We start from the raw sequence: 18,473 nt of genomic DNA, 5'->3' as shown, positions 1-18,473 counted from the left end.
ACAAAGAAAGGAGGAAGAAGAAACAGATTTCCAGGCAATAAGTTTCACATCAGCCATCATAGGAGCCTCTGTGTTCATGCAGAAGGGATCCCATAGTCTGCAGGACTCTAGACTGGTAATTATCTCTTACCTTGTTTATGTATTGTGAGCACGAATGTAGATATGTATTAGGACAACCTCTATCATGCCCATATGATTTTGATGGCAAACCCCACTAATTTTAAGAGAGTGGAGCATAACCAAAACATTTCTGAAACTGTTTCTCTGCCGAGAAAGGTGGAGATGTTTTTGCCCTAAGTCCATAGATAGGAAGGGTTTATATTAGTTATTCCTTGAAAAAAAATTGTACTGTTTTCAACCAGCATGCATGGATGATTTTTATCACTGCTGTACTTCAGCTTTGTTGAAAAGTAGTGAGGCAGCACAATGGAAAAGATGGGCATCCAAGTAGCTGTGTTCAGGCTACTGCAGAAGTCCATAAATCAGGAACGTAAATATGATTTCTGCTGTCAGACCTATGAAGCCTCAGTCAGTTATTGGATTCATTCTCCTTTCACCTCACCATCCACAACACAGATACATATGAAGTCATCATTTACTTCTACTACAAAAATGTGCTGCTGTGGCTATCAGCAGAAAGGATAGAGCACTGCATACACAAGGAGCCAAATCGACAACAGATTATGAGATGAAGTTTCCTTTTATAAACACATACGTATATGAGTGAAGAAATTGAGAACTATTATGCTGAACACAAAAAGAATCAAGCAACTGTGAAAATAAATTATAATGATCCCAATTTCAGGAAATCATATAAATAAATTTGAAGAGCTTAAACCAAACTCACAGAATCATGGAACCATGGGGATTGCAAAGGACCTCTGGAAACCATCTACGTTCTCTACAGTAGGGTGCATAGGAAGACATCTAGGCAAGTTTTGAGTATTGCCAGAGAAGGAAGCTCCACTGCCTCTCTGGGCAGCCTGTTCCTGTGCTTTGTCACCCTCAAAGTAAAGAATTTTTCTCTCCTACTTACATGGAACTTCCTGTGTTCCAGATTGTGTTTATTGCCCCTTGTTCTGTCACTGAGCACCACTGACAGGAGCTCGGCCCCATCTTCTCAGCACTTGCTCTTTAGATATTTATAAGTGTTGATAAGTTCCTCTCTCTGTTTTTTCTCCCAGTTGAACAGTTCCAGGTCTCTCAGCCTTTTCTCATAAGGGAAATGCTCCAGGCCCCTAACTGGTTTTGCGGCCCTACATTGTACTCTCTGTAGAAGATCCCTGTCTTTCTTGTACTGGGGAGCCCAGAATTGCACACTCTACTCTATACATGACCTCACCAGGGCAGAGGAGAAGGTGAGGATCACCTCCCTTGACCTGCTGGCCATGCATTATTTAATGCACCCCAGAATACCACTGGCCTTCTTGGCCACAAGAGCACACTGGTGGCTCATGGCCAACCTGTTGTTCACCAGGACACCCAGGTACTTCTCTACAGAGCTCCTTTCCATCATGTCAGCCCCTAACCTGTACTGATGCATGTGGTTATTCCCTTGTATGTCTTTTACTATGCACAGCCCTCCAGGAAGTTTATCAGCTTCAGAGATTACAAGAGCGACAACAGTAAGAACTAAAAGATCTGAAATACTTTTCTTGCAGGATTACACTATGTTCCCTGCCTTTCTCTCATCTCCACACATTTTGAGTGTTAATTCATTCCTGCCTCATGAAGCGCCCCCTGGGAGAGAAGCAGCTGAGGTAGTAGACAGTCACTTTTGCCTTGGGGCAGCACCTGAGACCACCACTTTCTCCAGAAGGTAGCTTGAGGCTGTTTCCTTCCTTTTCAGACTTCTACCAGAGCTTTCCCTGTTCCACAGCTCCCTCACTGTACAATAGGTACTCTCATCTGTGGTGAACTATACTTGGTGAACTATAACACATAACCTTTATAGAGAGCTGGCTTCAGGCTGTCAGAGTAAGAGAGCTGGAGGGGATCTGACCTGACTGGCTGTCTATGCCTAAACTAATTCATAGCTGTTTGATGTGAGTGTTTTCCCAGGCTGTATCTTGGTAAGAGCAGATATGAGTGTTTCCCTTCCTCCTGTTTCTGTCTTCATGACGCAACCCTCAAAAACAGAAAAAAAAAACCCATTAAACCAGGACCCTCCTCCCCCCTACCCAAACCAAACAAACACCAAACCTTGGCAGGAAAGAGACAGAGGTATGCCAGTCAGAAAAAAAAATTGTATTCACTCTGGATTGGCCCCAGCACTCTGTCTGACATGGGAAAACTTTTTACATGAGTAGAGTAGATGTCACTTGGACCCTCCATCTTGGAACAATTCTGTCACCCACCTCCACAGTGAAGACTCAGGCTTCAGAACTGTGGTTTTGAGTTTGCCAAGCTCTGAAAGCCTCTCTGTATTATGTGACATTGGATGCCAGCTGTTGAGCTGGCAGCAGCTTTTAAGCTGGAAGAGAAAGTACCACTAGTGGTAATAACAGCAAGAAAATAAAGGTTAGGTATGTCTCTTTTGGTGAAGCCTCAGTGCTTCAATGAAATAAGGTTTGGGGGCTTTGCAATTTCTCCGATTCCTAGGAAAACTAGGCATAAAACTCAGCTACAACTTCCCAGAAGGTGTTTTCAATAACACTTGGCACCAAAATCATTCTTTTTAGTTTTTGGTTTTGTTTATATTAAGAAAAAAAGGTTTAATTTTGCAAAAGGAATTCATGGTTCAACTGCCTCCATGCTAGACCCTTAGAAATTTCTAGATTTTCTCTGAGACTCCATGGCAGCCTCTTTTTGTTAATCTTACTTTGTTTTGTTCCTATGGAGCACAAATCTTCCTATTTGCAAAGTTCTCAGAGATCTTACCTGCTGTAGAGTCAGGCAAATAACCAGTAGTTTTGTCCTTGCATTTGTGAAAGCTGTTTTCTGGAAATGTTTGAATTATACATATTCTCAGATTTGAAAGTCCACAGAAACAATTCCTGCCTGAGGAAAAAAATAAAACTATAAGTAGTAATGAGCAAGAAATGAATAATCATTTCAAGCCACAAATTTGCTTGGGCAACTGAGAATCTAGGGGAATGTGAAGTGTAAAAATATAGTGAAGTAAAAATGTTTTCTCCTTCCTCTTTGTTTCTCTATGAGATTGTTCTTTCTACAGCACTGTTTAAAGATCCCACTACCACTTCTAAAAGAAAATTTTGCACTAAAATGCAAAATATCTAAATGTTATAGTTTTGAAATTTCCTTCAATTTAAGAAAGAAAGAAAACAATTATATAAAAAACATATAGTACGACTGTCACAGTGAGGTCTCATGCATCAACAGCTTTTACACAACTATATACTGTAGAATACACTGAAAGTGAGTTGTTGTCATGGTAACCGTCACATCAAATGTATATTTGTAATGCAGATATTTAAACATAAAGCATTTGTGCTATCATTAATATTACTTTGACATTGTGACAATAGATTGTTTTTAGATTCTTTTTAATCAAAAGTAAATATTTTGGGGAGGAACATTTTTCTTTGCAGTTTAATTTAAATTTTATTTTTTAATTCCTTCACTATATTAAAATAACAAAAATTATTGTTGGGATTCAGAACTGTATCAGTGATTACTGATAATAAGCTGTGGTAGTTTAGGTTTACAAGAGGAAACTGCATAAAAAGTGAACACGAGAACATTCTTAAAATCCTGTGGCTATGAGATATTTCATAAAGACAATGACATTTCCAGTTACATATTTCTAAAATATTGTCATCTAGTTCATTATGATTGCAAATTAAGTAAGTATAATAACTAGTTATTTGCACTCCAGCACGTGTAGGAAAACTTGCCAATTTTCCCGTCATGCTTAACTATCATTTTTCCAGTTTTTAAATAGCTAACGGCATCACTTTATTAAATTTCATTTTAAACAATAAGCTATTAATTTGCAACTTATACTAACTTTACATATTTCATGTTGTTTGTTTTTATTTTAATCCCCTAATTTTTGTTGAAACAAATAAACCCTACAAAGCTTTCTTCTTTGCTCCAGTAACTTATCACATGATCATAACAGGGCTTTTATTGCAAACTGAGAAAACAAATAAACATCAAACCAAATTAAAATTAATACTACATGGCTTTTTTTTTTCCTGAGAAATTGTGCTTTCAACTGCTCTCACATTTCCCTACACTTTTAATTATAAATAAAAGCACCAAGATAGTTAATTAGTTGTACTTGTGCTAATGATTAGTAGTTTGGAATAGTCTAGTGTACTAACTTAGTGCCCCATGATTATATGATAAATTAATGCAAACGTATGTTACAAATATACGTTTGAAAGAAACTGTGGAATCACATTATCTGTTTTAACATGCCACTGAGCAACATGGCAAAATTCCATTCTAATTGATTTATAAAGTCTTCTAGTCTTTAAAAAAGTAACACTTACTCATAATTACTCATAAGTTTTGTTGGGTACTTTCTGAACTGTAAGGAAAATGTGCTACAGAGATCTTTCAGATATAAACATGTTAAGAAAGAAGAAAGAATCATTTAATGGTCCATTGTGAATCCAGTCCCACATTCTCTGTGTAGCTGAGGTTCCAGCTGAAGCTGTAGCAATGGGGTGACTGGACTCCTACATAGGCTTTTGTAAATGTCAAATGCCAAAATGAGAAAGACTATTACAAAAAGCCATATTCTCACTTTTTTTTTATGTGGCAGTACGCCTTAGTGACTAGGGGATATGTCGCGGTGCGACAATTAATAGACTCTAAAGAACCGGTATCCCATCCTGGGAAGAGAGACACAATCACAGACGCTGTGGAGTCAACTCTCATTTACTCGAACTTCTGCACTGTCTTTTATACCTGTACAGCCGCTGTGCATGCCCGATCACACCTGAGTCACGCGCTCACGCACCCATCCCCCCCCTTTAACCCGCCTAGCACGAGGCATTACATCAGCAAGCACGCGCCTGTGATTGACGCTCTTCCTTTTGTTCACCATGCCAATCAGCACACATCCCCCTACCGCTTTTACCCGCCTCAGGGATAAGTCAACAATTTGAAAGACATGGCCTCCATTTGTGGCTACTCTATTGGTTTGTTGGGTAAATCAGATTCTTTCTCTTGGTCATAATTTTTCTAATTGAAGTGCTGCCTTAGAATTTGTTTTATTTTCTCTTTCTCTTTTCCAAGTTTTCAAATTTTTTCCATATGGCTTAAGTGGAAAAAAAAAAAGGGAGAAATAGAAGTATGAGAAGAACTAAGAAAAGAAATTGTGTTCTGAAATTCATAACAGACGGAACACCAACTGGAGAGTTCAGGTATAGATGCTTACTCATCAGAGAGCAGAATGGTCATGAATGAAGAAAGCCACTTGATGGGACAAGCGAGGAAATAGAGAAGGGCAGCCAAGTAGGGAGTACTCATCAGAGCTGCAGCATTGATGTAACGTTAATTCCTTCTCTAGGTCAAAGCACTGGTAGTGCTGGGGTCATGACAACCAATTAGCACAACAGAGCAGATCTGTGGAATCATCTGATAATGAAATAAGAACAGGTGACTTCTGTGAGATTACAACTGTAGCAGTGGGATGGATTTTTAAGGCTTTTTAAAGCTAATGAACAGATAAACTTCATGCACAGTATTTTATATGTTTCTCACTATTCTCTGCTTTCACTAATGTAGCCTTTATGTTTGTAAAAGGTTTATGACTGAGTTTAATACACAATAACAATGTTTCCAAGTTCATAATTTTTCCCTCTTTTGTAACCATACTGTGTGCAGTCAGTTCACATGTCCAGTTTGTGGCAACTCTGTAATTAAACTGATTGTCAAAAAAGATAAAGGTGTTTAACTAACTGATCTCTAGTCAGAACACAACAGTATTTACAAAGCATCTAGATAAGTAATTTTAAATACCAAATGCTAGACAGTAATATACTAGAACATAGAGTTTACTGTGACATTCTTTGCATGACAGTTTCGAGAAATTATTAATTTTTAAGGGGATAGAAGAGACACAAAATTCTGCATGTGTGCCCAGTGACACACGCCTGTTTGTGCCTAATTCATTGGAAAAATTGCTCAAGAACTGTTCAGCCATGTTCGAATAAGCTGCCAAGGTCAATGGGACCTTTCCAAAAGTACTGGTTATGTGAGATAAAAATGCTCGAGGCAACTTCAACTCAAGCATTTTTGTACACTTACTTGTTTTATTTGGAGAGTAGATAATCTGATGTTTTTGACAGGCCCATCTCTGGGCACTTATGGCAACATACTCTGGAAGGCTGAGAACAGGAGTTTGGTTTCACTAAATGTCTAGAACCCAGCACTGTAGTACAAACCTAAATATTATGGATCTACTGAGGGCACTGAATATGTCTTCAGACACTGCAGACTTTTAACTCAAATTCCCTTTCTAGGACAGTAGCAATGCAGACATAGAAAAACACATATGTAAATGCAAGTATTTCTGGTCCTATCAGCAGTATCTTGGAAGTTTCCATGAGGTATAGAGAAAATGAGGACGGAGTTGGTTTCAATTCTGAAATGGTTGATATGCAACATTTGAAGGCATTTTGAAAGGAAGTTAAAGAAAACAATATTACCATGCACTAAAGCTGCTGCTCAGTGTGCCTCTGGAAACAGTAACCAGATAAGAAAATCTACCTAGGTTAAGATTAGTTGTGTGTATGTATGTGAGGTTAGCTGAGTTGGTTCATAAAGTTGTAGTAAATGAGAAACTTTGCTGGATAAAACCTGGCCACATTCACCTTAATTGTTTGCTCTTCCAGCCATTGTTTCTATAGTGTGATTTGGTTATGGCTTCTGCCAATTACAGACAGACTTTTTCAATAGAGACTGAAAGATTAGAATTCAAAGCTATCCAAGATTTGGTTAAACTTTGAAATTTAATACAGACCATGAAGAGAGAAGAGCTAGATCCTGCTCCCATGAGAGTGAGTGTGAACAGGACTAGGCATAAAAAATACTGTGTTTGTAATAAGAAAGTCTCATATATAAGCAAGGCTGCTCTGGGTGTGGTTTTATTTCCAACCTGGTGGTTAAAAATCACCTCCAGCAAGCTTTGCTGCCCTGGTTTTTGGGTGTTGCAGCATCAGTGCTTGGCTTAGCAGGAGTTTCCTTTGCCCACAACTTCAGGATCCCTGAGGTTTTGACCTGGAACAACTCATGTGTAGCCCCACCTTTGTCCTTGGCTGTTCTTGGAGCTGACTGATATTCTTTTGGCAGGAATATCCCTGAGGCAAAGCGAGGCGATGATACAAGTTCACCTCGTTTACTGGAATGCCATTTGTACCATCTAGTGCTTTTTTGCATTGTAATTATTTCCTGGGGGTAACTGCATGCTTTTTAGTCTTTCTTTTGCGCTCCCATGCTCTGTGCAGAAAGGGCCAGAGGGCATTGCTGAACTGTTCCCAAGGAGAACTGTAAAGTTTGCTAGCCTCTTTGACATTATTGTTATTTATAAATCTTAGACAAAAGAAATTAAAGGTCTAGAAATTGCTAACCCCAATCCATCTGATCAAGGTAGGGAGCTGGTCTTAGAGTTGACAGTTGTTTTCCTGGTCATGTTAGATCTACATTTATGATGTTCTGTAGTGTGAAAACTTGAGCTACATAAAGATAGTCTTCCACAAATAGATGGTTTGGGTATGTGTCAATGTGGGGAAAAAACATGAACAAACATTGCTGTGGATCCCTTTCTACATATATCATCTGGGAAAGTCACCCAAAAGAAGAATTATGTGCTTATACTCCAAAGAAGTGAGGAAATGTGTTGTTTCATCTCGAAAAAGTTTTGGGTTCAAGGGAGGAAGTTTGAGGCACAATTCTTAGATGGTGCTGCTCTCTGGTGCTGAAGCTCAGTACCATCATTTCCTCATAGCTCTCTCTAGCTCAGAAATAAGGTTTTAAAAAAGCTTTTAATTATTAATTCTTTTCATTATCTGTGGTAAGTAATTTACTATGGCAAAATAACATTAGTGTGTCCAAACATTTCTCATCTGTAAAAAAGATTTGAATGTCTGCCAGCAAAGAAAGAAATGTGGTGTTAATACAGGATATCCAAAATTCAGCTGCTTCAAAAGTCTAGAAGAAACATCCATTTTGCAAGTAACGCGAAGCATCTTACACACTCTACAGAAGCATGTAACAGAGCACAGATAGTTATAGCATCTAAGTAAGAACTAGAAAGAAATTAGTATTACCTTTTCTAAGTGTTATTTTTACATACTTAATTGAATAATTGTTTTTAGTTTCAAGAAATTACCAGTTCATTTATCTCAGTTCAATTCATACTAAATACTTCAGCTACTTACTATTTAATAAGTACTACCACAAATTACTTGGAGAACGGTTCTTTTACTGTTCCTAAAAAATTAAAAGTATTAATTTAAAATAATTTACTTGCCTTGGTAAAAGACACCACATTTAAGGGTAATCACTGCATATTAAAACAGAGTCAGACACACAAAGTCAACCACAAAACTGCAAAGCTTCACTGTCATATATTGTGAAACTTGCATTGTAATCTTATGAGTAAGCAATGGAAACTTCATCTTAATTGTGTGTTAGCAGTAGAAGCTTACTTCCACATTGAGAAACCTCACTATAGCTGTAGTCATTCTTCTTTTTAGCTCCTTGAGGGAAATTGGTATAAATCTTCCCTAGCATTTCATAATATATCAGCAGATTTTGCAGTGAGAAGGTTATTTTCCTTCTAAGGAATAGTCTTTAACCTTGCGGGAAGAAACTCAGTTTTCAGTCCTGTTCTATCTGCAGTTTTACACTTCTAAAATTTTATGTTTTAAAGTGCCCTGAGTTTGTATGTAGTTTGCATCTGAAGATTTTTTAAATCAACCTCTGGAATCTGTACAGGCTGAGCTTATAATGAGTTGCTTATGACTTGAAAAAAACCCAAACAATTAGTTCGACAGTAGTTTCAGGGCAGTCATCTTCTGTCACTGTATTTATATAGGATCGAGGAGGGAAGGGGCTGTAAGGAAAGAACAATAAAAGAAAAATTTTGCAAATGTTGGGGAAATAAGACAAAGAGGAGCATAAAGTCAAGTAACAGGAAAGGAATTTTGTTCATTTTTGAGTGAGTAAGCTTATCTTTCTTTTTGGAGTTTGTGACATATGCATCTATACAGATATAGATACACATATCTAAATGTGTGGAAACCTATCCATAAGATTTTGTTACCTGCTTGCAGTATGATGTCACCCCATGTGTGGGGGTTGGAAAGTACAGAATCTGTCAGAGACTGAGCACCCCATTCTGCAGATGGGGAAAAACCACTGAAGTGAACAGGACTTAAGAATATACCCATGCACTTTGTTTAAACGGGGTCTGGATTTTCCTCCTGGCTTCAAAACGGATGAGAACTATAGCCTTTCCTTTGATTTATGGTGGACCAATGCACACATTTCAGACCTCCTGGGCAAAATGAGCTATTTTTTAGCTGTACACTTTAATAAATAATGGACAAGATAGTAGAATTAGAAGAGTGTCAGACTGACTGAAAACAGTGAAAGAGAAACTCTGGGGAAACTCAGTCACCCATCTGACATACCACTGTTTTAGAACAGTCTGCTCACTGTATCCAAAATAGTATTATAATTTAAGGCTATCACATATGGAAGATGTTAGCAGTTTCCATTGCCTCGTTCCACTTGGTAGATGCACCCACTGAACCTATACAACGTTCATTCCAAAGTAGGTGATTTGTGAAAGTTTTCATACTTCTGGTTCTTATAAAAATTAGTATATGACAACTGTTTGAGGGTTTTTTTTTTATGTATTGTGTTTTACTTTAGCGAAAATATGATTACAACATTACTCTTAAGAAGTCTTAACATTAGTAGGTGGAGATCTCCCGATTAAAGTCTATTTAGTTATTAGTACTATCTGCATGACAAAATGAAAACTTATTTCTAATACAGGGTATTTACATGATTTTTATCACTTGTAACTATTATAGAAAAACAATAAGTTAGGCATACACTTTCAAAATAACACCTGGAACAGAACTCCCTCTATAAACTCGTTTAACCTTTTCCTTTCTTTTCTTTTCTTTTCTTTTCTTTTCTTTTCTTTTCTTTTCTTTTCTTTTCTTTTCTTTTCTTTTCTTTTCTTTTCTTTTCTTTTCTNTCTTTTCTTTTCTTTTCTTTTCTTTTCTTTTCTTTTCTTTTCTTTTCTTTTCTTTTCTTTTCTTTTCTTTTCTTTTCTTTTCTTTTCTTTTCTTTTCTTCTTTTGTGACAGATTGGAATTTATTATTTTGAAAGTCTTGGAGCACCTGGTCTGTGATTTTATCAGAGTTATAAGAAATGCCTTGGAGGCAAGTGTGGGGAAATGGTTAGAACAAGAACCATGATTCTTTAAAAAGTGCCTTTTATCTTAACAGATTTAGTTTGCAAACTCAGAGCACTCTGGACTGCAGTTCACTCTGACAAATCAGTTCCTAAGGTGTTAGTTACATTGCAGTTAAATAGTCCTAACATCTCTGGTGGCATTCCATGTTTAACCTCTTACCCTGGAAAATCTGACTAAGAGATAAATGTAGATGGAAAAATACACCAAGTATTTGTTGCATTTTTCACCGCTTTGTAATTGTTGTTGGTTTAATACTTTCTGCATCTAAAACACAATGATGTGAACAGTACATTTAAAATGATGGAGGCAGTTTATAACAACCTAATAGTGACTTATCCAGAATCTACTCTTTAGGCAAATACATTATGACCTTTGCAACTTTTCTGTTATCTGTTATTCAAAATGTGCCTCTTACAGATTCAACAGCAGAATACTTCTACTCCTTAATTCTCCGTCACAAGCACATAATGATATAAGTATCAAAAAACCTTTTTGGTCATCAAGCATTTAGAATATCTAAAAGCTGTTTTTTCTCAGATGTGCTGCCTGAACCATGACTGGTCCAAGTTCCATATGAACTAGCCTTACTGTCATCCTCAGTGGGATTTCTCTTATCCATGAAGAAGACAGGAGGCCATCTCCGATTGTGATTTAGGAAGCTCACTTATCCACTAAATGGGACTGTTGCCATCTGACTGTCTCATTAGTTGAATTTTGTCAAAGCATATCCTGAGTAATCATTTTTATTCAAAACTTTTCTGTCAAGAATTGCCTGTCCTCAAAATAGGACTAAAGCTGTTGTGAGTGCAATTAGAGACACAGTATTTTTGTGCTGTAACTTAGATATTAGGCTTGCTGCTTAACATGTCTAAAATTAGGCTAGCATGAAAGTTTAAGAATGCAAATCAACATTAAATTAATGATCAGCATAAAACATTCAGATCACTTCAAAAAAGAAAAAAGGGAAGAGTCATATAACTTAATAACACATTTCTATGTCTGCAAAAAAGCAAGTGCACAATGTGGGTAGCAAAGGAAAGATGGATTTTTGCTCTAGTGTGGATCAACTAATTTTGTTTTCTTTCCCATCTGTCCTCCATGTGAGTCTGTCCACATGAAAAATCCCGCTTGGTGAAGCCCCACAGGGATGGCATCCATATCACAGCAAATGCTGGGACCATTCATCACTTTGGTGCCTGGGATAATTTTACAATAACCTTGGCAGGCACACTTCTACGAAAGATGATTTTCAGCTGTAGGCCTGAAACCAGATTAGATATTGTTGTTTAATCACTGGCATAGTCATATTCCCAACACTCAGCAGTGAATTTTCTATGTCCTATTCATTTCTTTATTTCAGTGTTGCACTTTGGATGCATAAAAGGACTGTCTTATAAATGTATGTGATGCATTCTAATATTAATCTTGGACAAAAACCAAAGGGGTAAAATTCATGTCAGGTAATTAGTCAAATTGTAATTCAGTTGAGGATATTTTGTCAAATATTTAAAATTTCACAGAAGTGATAACGAATGAAAAGTACAGGGTTAGGGTAAGCCCAGACAGAATTGATGAGTAACAACGAAGCTTTCAAAAGAAAGTTCACATATGTCTGTATGACAGTAAGATTTATGATTTTTCTGGGTTGTTCACTTCAAAGTATCTTTAAAGATGGTTATTGTAAAATAGAACAAGGCAGAGTTGCAATCAAAGAAAAATTATCACCAAAAATAATCTGCAAAAGAAAGTGGAAAAATGAACGAAGGTAATTCAGATTGGCTCTTGGTTTATGAACTGTGGCATACAGAGAATTTTAGAAAAGGAATGTAAAGGTAAAATGGGGGAAATTTCTTCCTTTATGTTATTTGTTTTTACGTGGTTTCATCATAGCATATTGCTCCTAATGCTCCACAGTCCAGTACTCCCTGAAGTTGCTGAAAGCCTCTGATCAGACTCTAATGAGAACCGGATCAAGGCTCATGTGAGTGCACTAGAAGCCCATTTCTCCTTCTTCTTCTTCTTTTTTTTTTTATTCAGGTTTTAAAAAAAGTCTGCTGCTTTCAAAAGACGTTGAAACACAAGTGTGAAAGATATGTGGACTAAAAACATATGCATTTTGCAAAGAATTGTTCTGAGTATCACTCTGCAAAGTTTTCACTAAGAAATCTATAACCGTTAAAAACATGCTAAGAACTCACTCCCTCTTTTTTGAAGCATTGAGGAAACCAAGACCCATTCTTGCTGAATGTAGGTTGATTTATGCGAGTGAAGACAAATGTTTCTCAGTAAGCAATCATCAAATTCAAAGTGAAACTCTAGAGCTTTGAACCCACATGACCTGAAGCAGAAACTAGTGTTCACACCAATCCTTGCAAGACAAAACTGCTGAGTTTGCAAGAAATATCAGCCATTCATCTGAATACTCAGGAAGAAATTTTTTTTTGTGAATATCAGCAAAACAAACTTGTTATTTTTAATTTATGAAATACACAACTGCTTCATTTGGCACCTTCCCATGCCTTGAATTAATTACATATTGTGAAGTGTTTTCTGAGAAATAGACTGATACCTGTTCACCTAGTCACCAGAAAAAGAAAATAATAGAGTGTATGTATGCTTGCATTTTCTGACAAAAGGGTATGCAGGAGTACAAATATTCCTTCTCATACACATATATGGTAACAGATAGATCAGTTTCTGTACATAGATTCCATGAGAAGCTTTTTTCAAAAGTAGTCATGAAGACATATATCCAGGTACTGGAAATTCAGTGATGATCAGTCTGATCTGTGGAAGTAGGCTGATCAGATAAGGCTAGTATTACGTTTTACTGAAATTATAAATTTGCTTGCAGAGCCTTTCTAGGTATGTGCGACACAAATACTTGTATGACTCACCATCGTAATGTCTTATATTGTCAGATCTTTTGTACACAGTCACTATACACCACTTTCCCATCTCCCTTTTCCTTGGGTTCTTCAATTAATCCTGTTACTATTTTCTCAGTTCCAGGAGGCTCTCACCATCCTTGAAGCTGTATAAATGGCAGCTATGGCAGATTCCTATTTACCACCATTCCCCAAATCCTATTGTTTCTTTCCGCTTTGTTTGGGAAAGAATGCCATTCAGGCATCAACATATTAACCTCTAGTGAGGTGAAGAGATTTTGGTCTCACAGTACTGATTTTTTTTTAACAGTTGAAAAACTTTAATGAGAGTTACTACACAGTCAAAAATTAGTTCTTTTTGAAATCATTGAAGAAATGTAAAAGGATTAAAACCAGATTCACTGAGTTTAAAATAGAGCAGCTAAAATGAGTCATCGCTGTATGCTGCGATTTGCCAAGGAAGACAGAGATTTCTGTTATACTCTATCCTTTTCAATGACTTGGAAAAACTGTAGAAAATCTTTGCTAGAGAACTTGTATGTGGCACAAAGGCTGATGATGCTGTGTGTATAAACTGCTCCTACAGGGAGCAATCTAGACTTTTTGGTAAATTGCATGCCAGAAAAGTAACAGATATTTTAAGGTGGAAGCACAAGACTGACAGAACTTTCTTAGTGACTAAACTGAGTTATAGGTATGTCCTACACTTCTTTACACAATCTTTACACAATGATCTAGCTCTAGGAAAAAAAAGAATTAAGGCTAACTTTGATTTATATTTTGGTTTCCAGCATTCGAGCTCTTGATTCCAGATGAGTTGCTATTACTCCTGCTGGTTGGAGGTGTAGTGAATTATCTTCCTAGCCTGCACGGACTCTTTGGTTGACCCTGGATTCACTGTTTCTAAATGTTGCTGCTGTTTCTTAACCTTATTTTTGGAAAACAAAGCACTTTCTGCACTGGACAAAGACTTTTTTTGTGTCCTGACACTTTAGTGATGTGAGGGCTCTGTAGACACAGTTCCTATCAAAGTTACTCCTTTATTCCTCCTGACCCCCAAACTCATTGAAGTCTTAGCATCTTACCACTGTCGTCAGCCTCAGTGGTCCAATACTAATGAAAATGTAGAATAGTAACATTTATCTCTGTAGAACTTGAGTGCATGTAGCTAGGAATGAGGAGAGATAGAGTGGATCCCTGAAGCTCTGTTACTCAGTGTTACTTTCGAGGTCTTGGGCTACTGAGTGTGTAAAAATGCTATTCAGATTCCAAAGAATGCAGTTTATTTTCTCAAGTGAGGACTAGGTGTAAAAAAGTTGGGAGATACTATTTCTGTAACTACTGAGTTCTGCTATAAGAAATTTGAGTACCTTCTCCCTGAAAGATTTAGGAAAGTGAGAATCTGGAATTTGAGGCCAGATAAAATCAAGTCTGAAATAAGATGTGCATTTTTCTGATGATAACAATTAAATATGGATGTGGCTTATCATAGGATGTGCTAGATTTTCCAGCACCTGAAATGTTTCAGGAAAGATTGGGTATGTGATTATCTCTTGTTCATCCAGAAGTTACAGGCAATATTATGCAGAAAATAAGATGAGAAACTCATAATAGGCCCTAAAGGCTGTACAGGTATATAAAAATCAATGGCACAAATTTGTGAATGTTAGTGGTTTTATTCAAGGCTGAAACTTTTAAATTCAGGTTTCTGCTTTCTGTTATAAATGATGACATTTAATTCTACAGAAGCTGAATTCTGGCTGCAGTTAGATTGATACAACTCCAATAACTTCAGTGGAACTGCAGGATTTGATGCAAGGACATTTCAAACCTGTCTGTGTTGGCAGAAGCATTACTGACATTTAATCAAAAGATTTACCTTGAGAACCTTGTTACCCCAAACATTTATTCTGAGGAGTGGGTACTTTTTCTCTAGGGAAGAAAAAAAAAGGAAAGGAGCATTTTAAAATTATAAATGAACCTATGTGATCCTACTATGCCTAATAGAGGAATATGTTTTGAAAGGACATAAATGTTTCATTCAGCAGTCAAAGACAAATGTCTGGTTCCTAATAATATAGCCCAAATTCACGCACTAAAGACCCTGATAAATTCTAAATAGTGCTTTGTTTGGGAAGGAGTTCGTATACTTCACTCTCATTCTTTCAAGTTGCTATCCACCATACTGAGCAGAATCCCACAACTTTACAGGTGGAGCCACATTGCAGCTAGTGACACAGACAGATGACATATTTATTAGCTTGTCAAAGCTTCCTCTGTTTATGGAAGACTCACCCAGCTAAACAAAACAGTCTGCTTCCCATTGGCTAATTGAGCTGGCCCCTGTTGAGAGTCTCAGCAAAGTGCTTGATGAGGCATAAAATGATGATTAATTAATTTACTGCTCAGTTGATCATCAAACTGAGAGGTTTATGATTCTCACAGCGGTCAACACTCTCTCTTCAGTGTGCAACAGCATGAGCAGCCTTCACTCTGGCCTGCTGCTGCCTTTGCTGTGACCTGAGATATGGTGGCTTAACACAGAGAAAATAGTGAGAAAATAAGAAAAAGTTTCAAAAGGGAAGTACTTAGTAGTCTCTTTGTGAGAGGCTTGGTTGTACCAAACTACTTCTCAGAGAGGGGTTTTTCCTATCTCAGCTTTAATAAAAAATACTTTGCTGGATATTATTTTGATTCAATGTATTGCACAACAATCTCCCTAAAAATATGTTCATTCTCTGATTACACGTCTAAATGGCAGAATTCAAAAGAAGTTATAGATATAGGGATTCACAATTGCAGGTATAGGTGTGTTAGAAGAAATAAAAATGCCCGTACAAATACTGAGAAGGGCTCTCCCTTAAAAAAAAAATTAGAGATTAATTTTAGTAATTAAAAATTCTTTAAATCCTCAAGGAACTGTAAACAATTACAAAGATCTGGAGATTTAACAGAGTACATTCTTTGTATGGCGGGCACCACATTTAAAAACGGCATTCAAAACCCACATTTTTTGCATCTTGTGTGCAGTCACAAGGTCTTTCACATATTTGTTTTTGTGTGCAAACTTTAAAATACTTGCATTTATGGTGATATATTGGCTATTTTTTTTCTCTGAAATTTGTATGTGGTATCTGTTGTTTATTACCAAAGTGAAGACAATAAAATTCTCCTTAGTTACCATTACTTAACTGAAGAACAGTGCCAGGTGAATCAATATACGTATAAAAAATTAATTGAATCCAGTTTATGAATAAGTTTCATATCAGTAGTTTGGTCTAAATTTTTATGTCAGATAGGTGGCAGGACACATATGTTTGCATAAGGATCTGCATGCCAATATATGCACATTTAGAAATTATTTTTTTCTCTTTTCATTAAGACTGTATCAAACTTGCCAAATGTAATGAAAGACACCAGAAAAAATCTTCATGTCTGAGCATTTAGGTGGGAAATAGTTTGTGTGTGTAACAGGACAGAAGAAAATGTCCATTTGGAAATAAACTTTTTCTCCAAATAGATATAACCACAGGTTAGAAGTGGTTTTGTTTGTGAAGAACCCAGGCAGAAAATTAAGTTGTTTACTACAGAATCATAGAATCACTGAATCGTGGAATGGCTTGAGTTGGAAGGGACCTTAAATATCATCTAGTTGCAACCCCCTGCCACAGGCAGGGTTGCGAACCACTAAATCAGGCACTAGATCAGGCTGCCCAGGGCCCCATCCAACCTGGCGCTGAACACCTTCAGGGATGGGACATCCACAGCTTCTCTGGACAACCTGTTCCAGCACTTCATCATACTCTCAGTGAAAAATTTTCCCCTAACATCTAATTTAAATTTCCCCTCTTTTAGTTCAAAAGCATTCTCTCTTGTGTTATTATTATTTACCCATGTAAACTGTTGACTACTGATATTGCCCAGGCCATATAGAAAGAAGCTATGAAAATAAATTTCAAAACTGCACTTCAGCCAATGAGTTAGACTTACTGTCATCTAATGCAAGGTTCATGCTGTCTGATATATTCAGATTTGTTAAAGTGTTGTTGAAAGAATGATAACAAAATTTAGTAACTTGCTCACACAAGAGTATAGGCAGCAGAAAAAGCAAACTTGTCTTTGTCATGATCAGATACTGGTTGTTGGATAGCTATATTTTTTTTGGACAATTTTATTCTTTTTTTTTTTTTTTTCTATTATCCATATGGAGCAAATGCATACTGGAAGCTCTACAGCTCTCTACTGTGAATACTTTTGGTTTAAAAACTTTTCCATCTCTGATCTGTCTGATTTTTTCCCCACTCTTACACATTTAAATGGTCTGAAATTCATCATTCTATAACTATGTCTGTTTTCTTTCATACTATTTTTTTATGATTGTCTTCTGAAGGTCTACATAAAGATGCTTAGTGCTTCATTTTTATAGCTTCATAAAATGTAACAGCAAAAAAACCATTAGCTAATCTGACTGACTACCTTTGAAACATGGGTTGTAGAATTTCACCTGGTTATCCCTACATTGAGCTGAATAATGTGTATTTAACTAAAGTGAATCTTCCAGATGGATATCTAGTTTTGATTTGAAGACATCAAAGGCTACTTCCCTGACAGTTTTGAAAACATCAAAGAACACTGAGCTTGTGGAAGATAAAAGAAAAATGAGCTAATTGCCTGGATGCTAAAGGGAAATTTACAGCAAATATTTTGGTCTTATGCTGGCTTTTAAAAATCTGGATTAGTGGAAAGACTACAAGCCATTATTTCACGAGTAAAATTGGCCTCACATGGTACACAAAAAATTGTGGAAAAAAAAAGAAAAAAAGGAAAAAAGAAAATAAGATCTACCATAGTCTACCACTGGTAGTTTTTGTAAGTTACAGGCTGAAGCAAAAGAAGATTACCTGAGTCACCGTGAATGCTGCTTATGTTGGACCATCTTAGGAAAAATATGAAAGGTGAAGAAAGAGGAAAGGAGGGAAAGCAGGAAGGGAGGAAAGGAGGAAGGAAGGAGGGAAGTAAGGAGGGAAGGAAGGAAGGAGGGAAGGAAGGAAGGAGGGAAGGAAGGAAGGAGGGAAGGAAGGAAGGAGGGAAGGAAGGAAGGAGGGAGGGAAGGAAGGAGGGAGGGAAGGAAGGAGGGAGGGAAGGAAGGAGGGAGGGAAGGAAGGAGGGAG

The sequence above is a fragment of the Numida meleagris genome, chromosome 2 (assembly GCF_002078875.1).
Source record: "Numida meleagris isolate 19003 breed g44 Domestic line chromosome 2, NumMel1.0, whole genome shotgun sequence".
In the NCBI taxonomy this organism is placed as follows: Eukaryota; Metazoa; Chordata; class Aves; order Galliformes; family Numididae; genus Numida; species Numida meleagris.
This window is presented reverse-complemented; position numbering follows the sequence as displayed.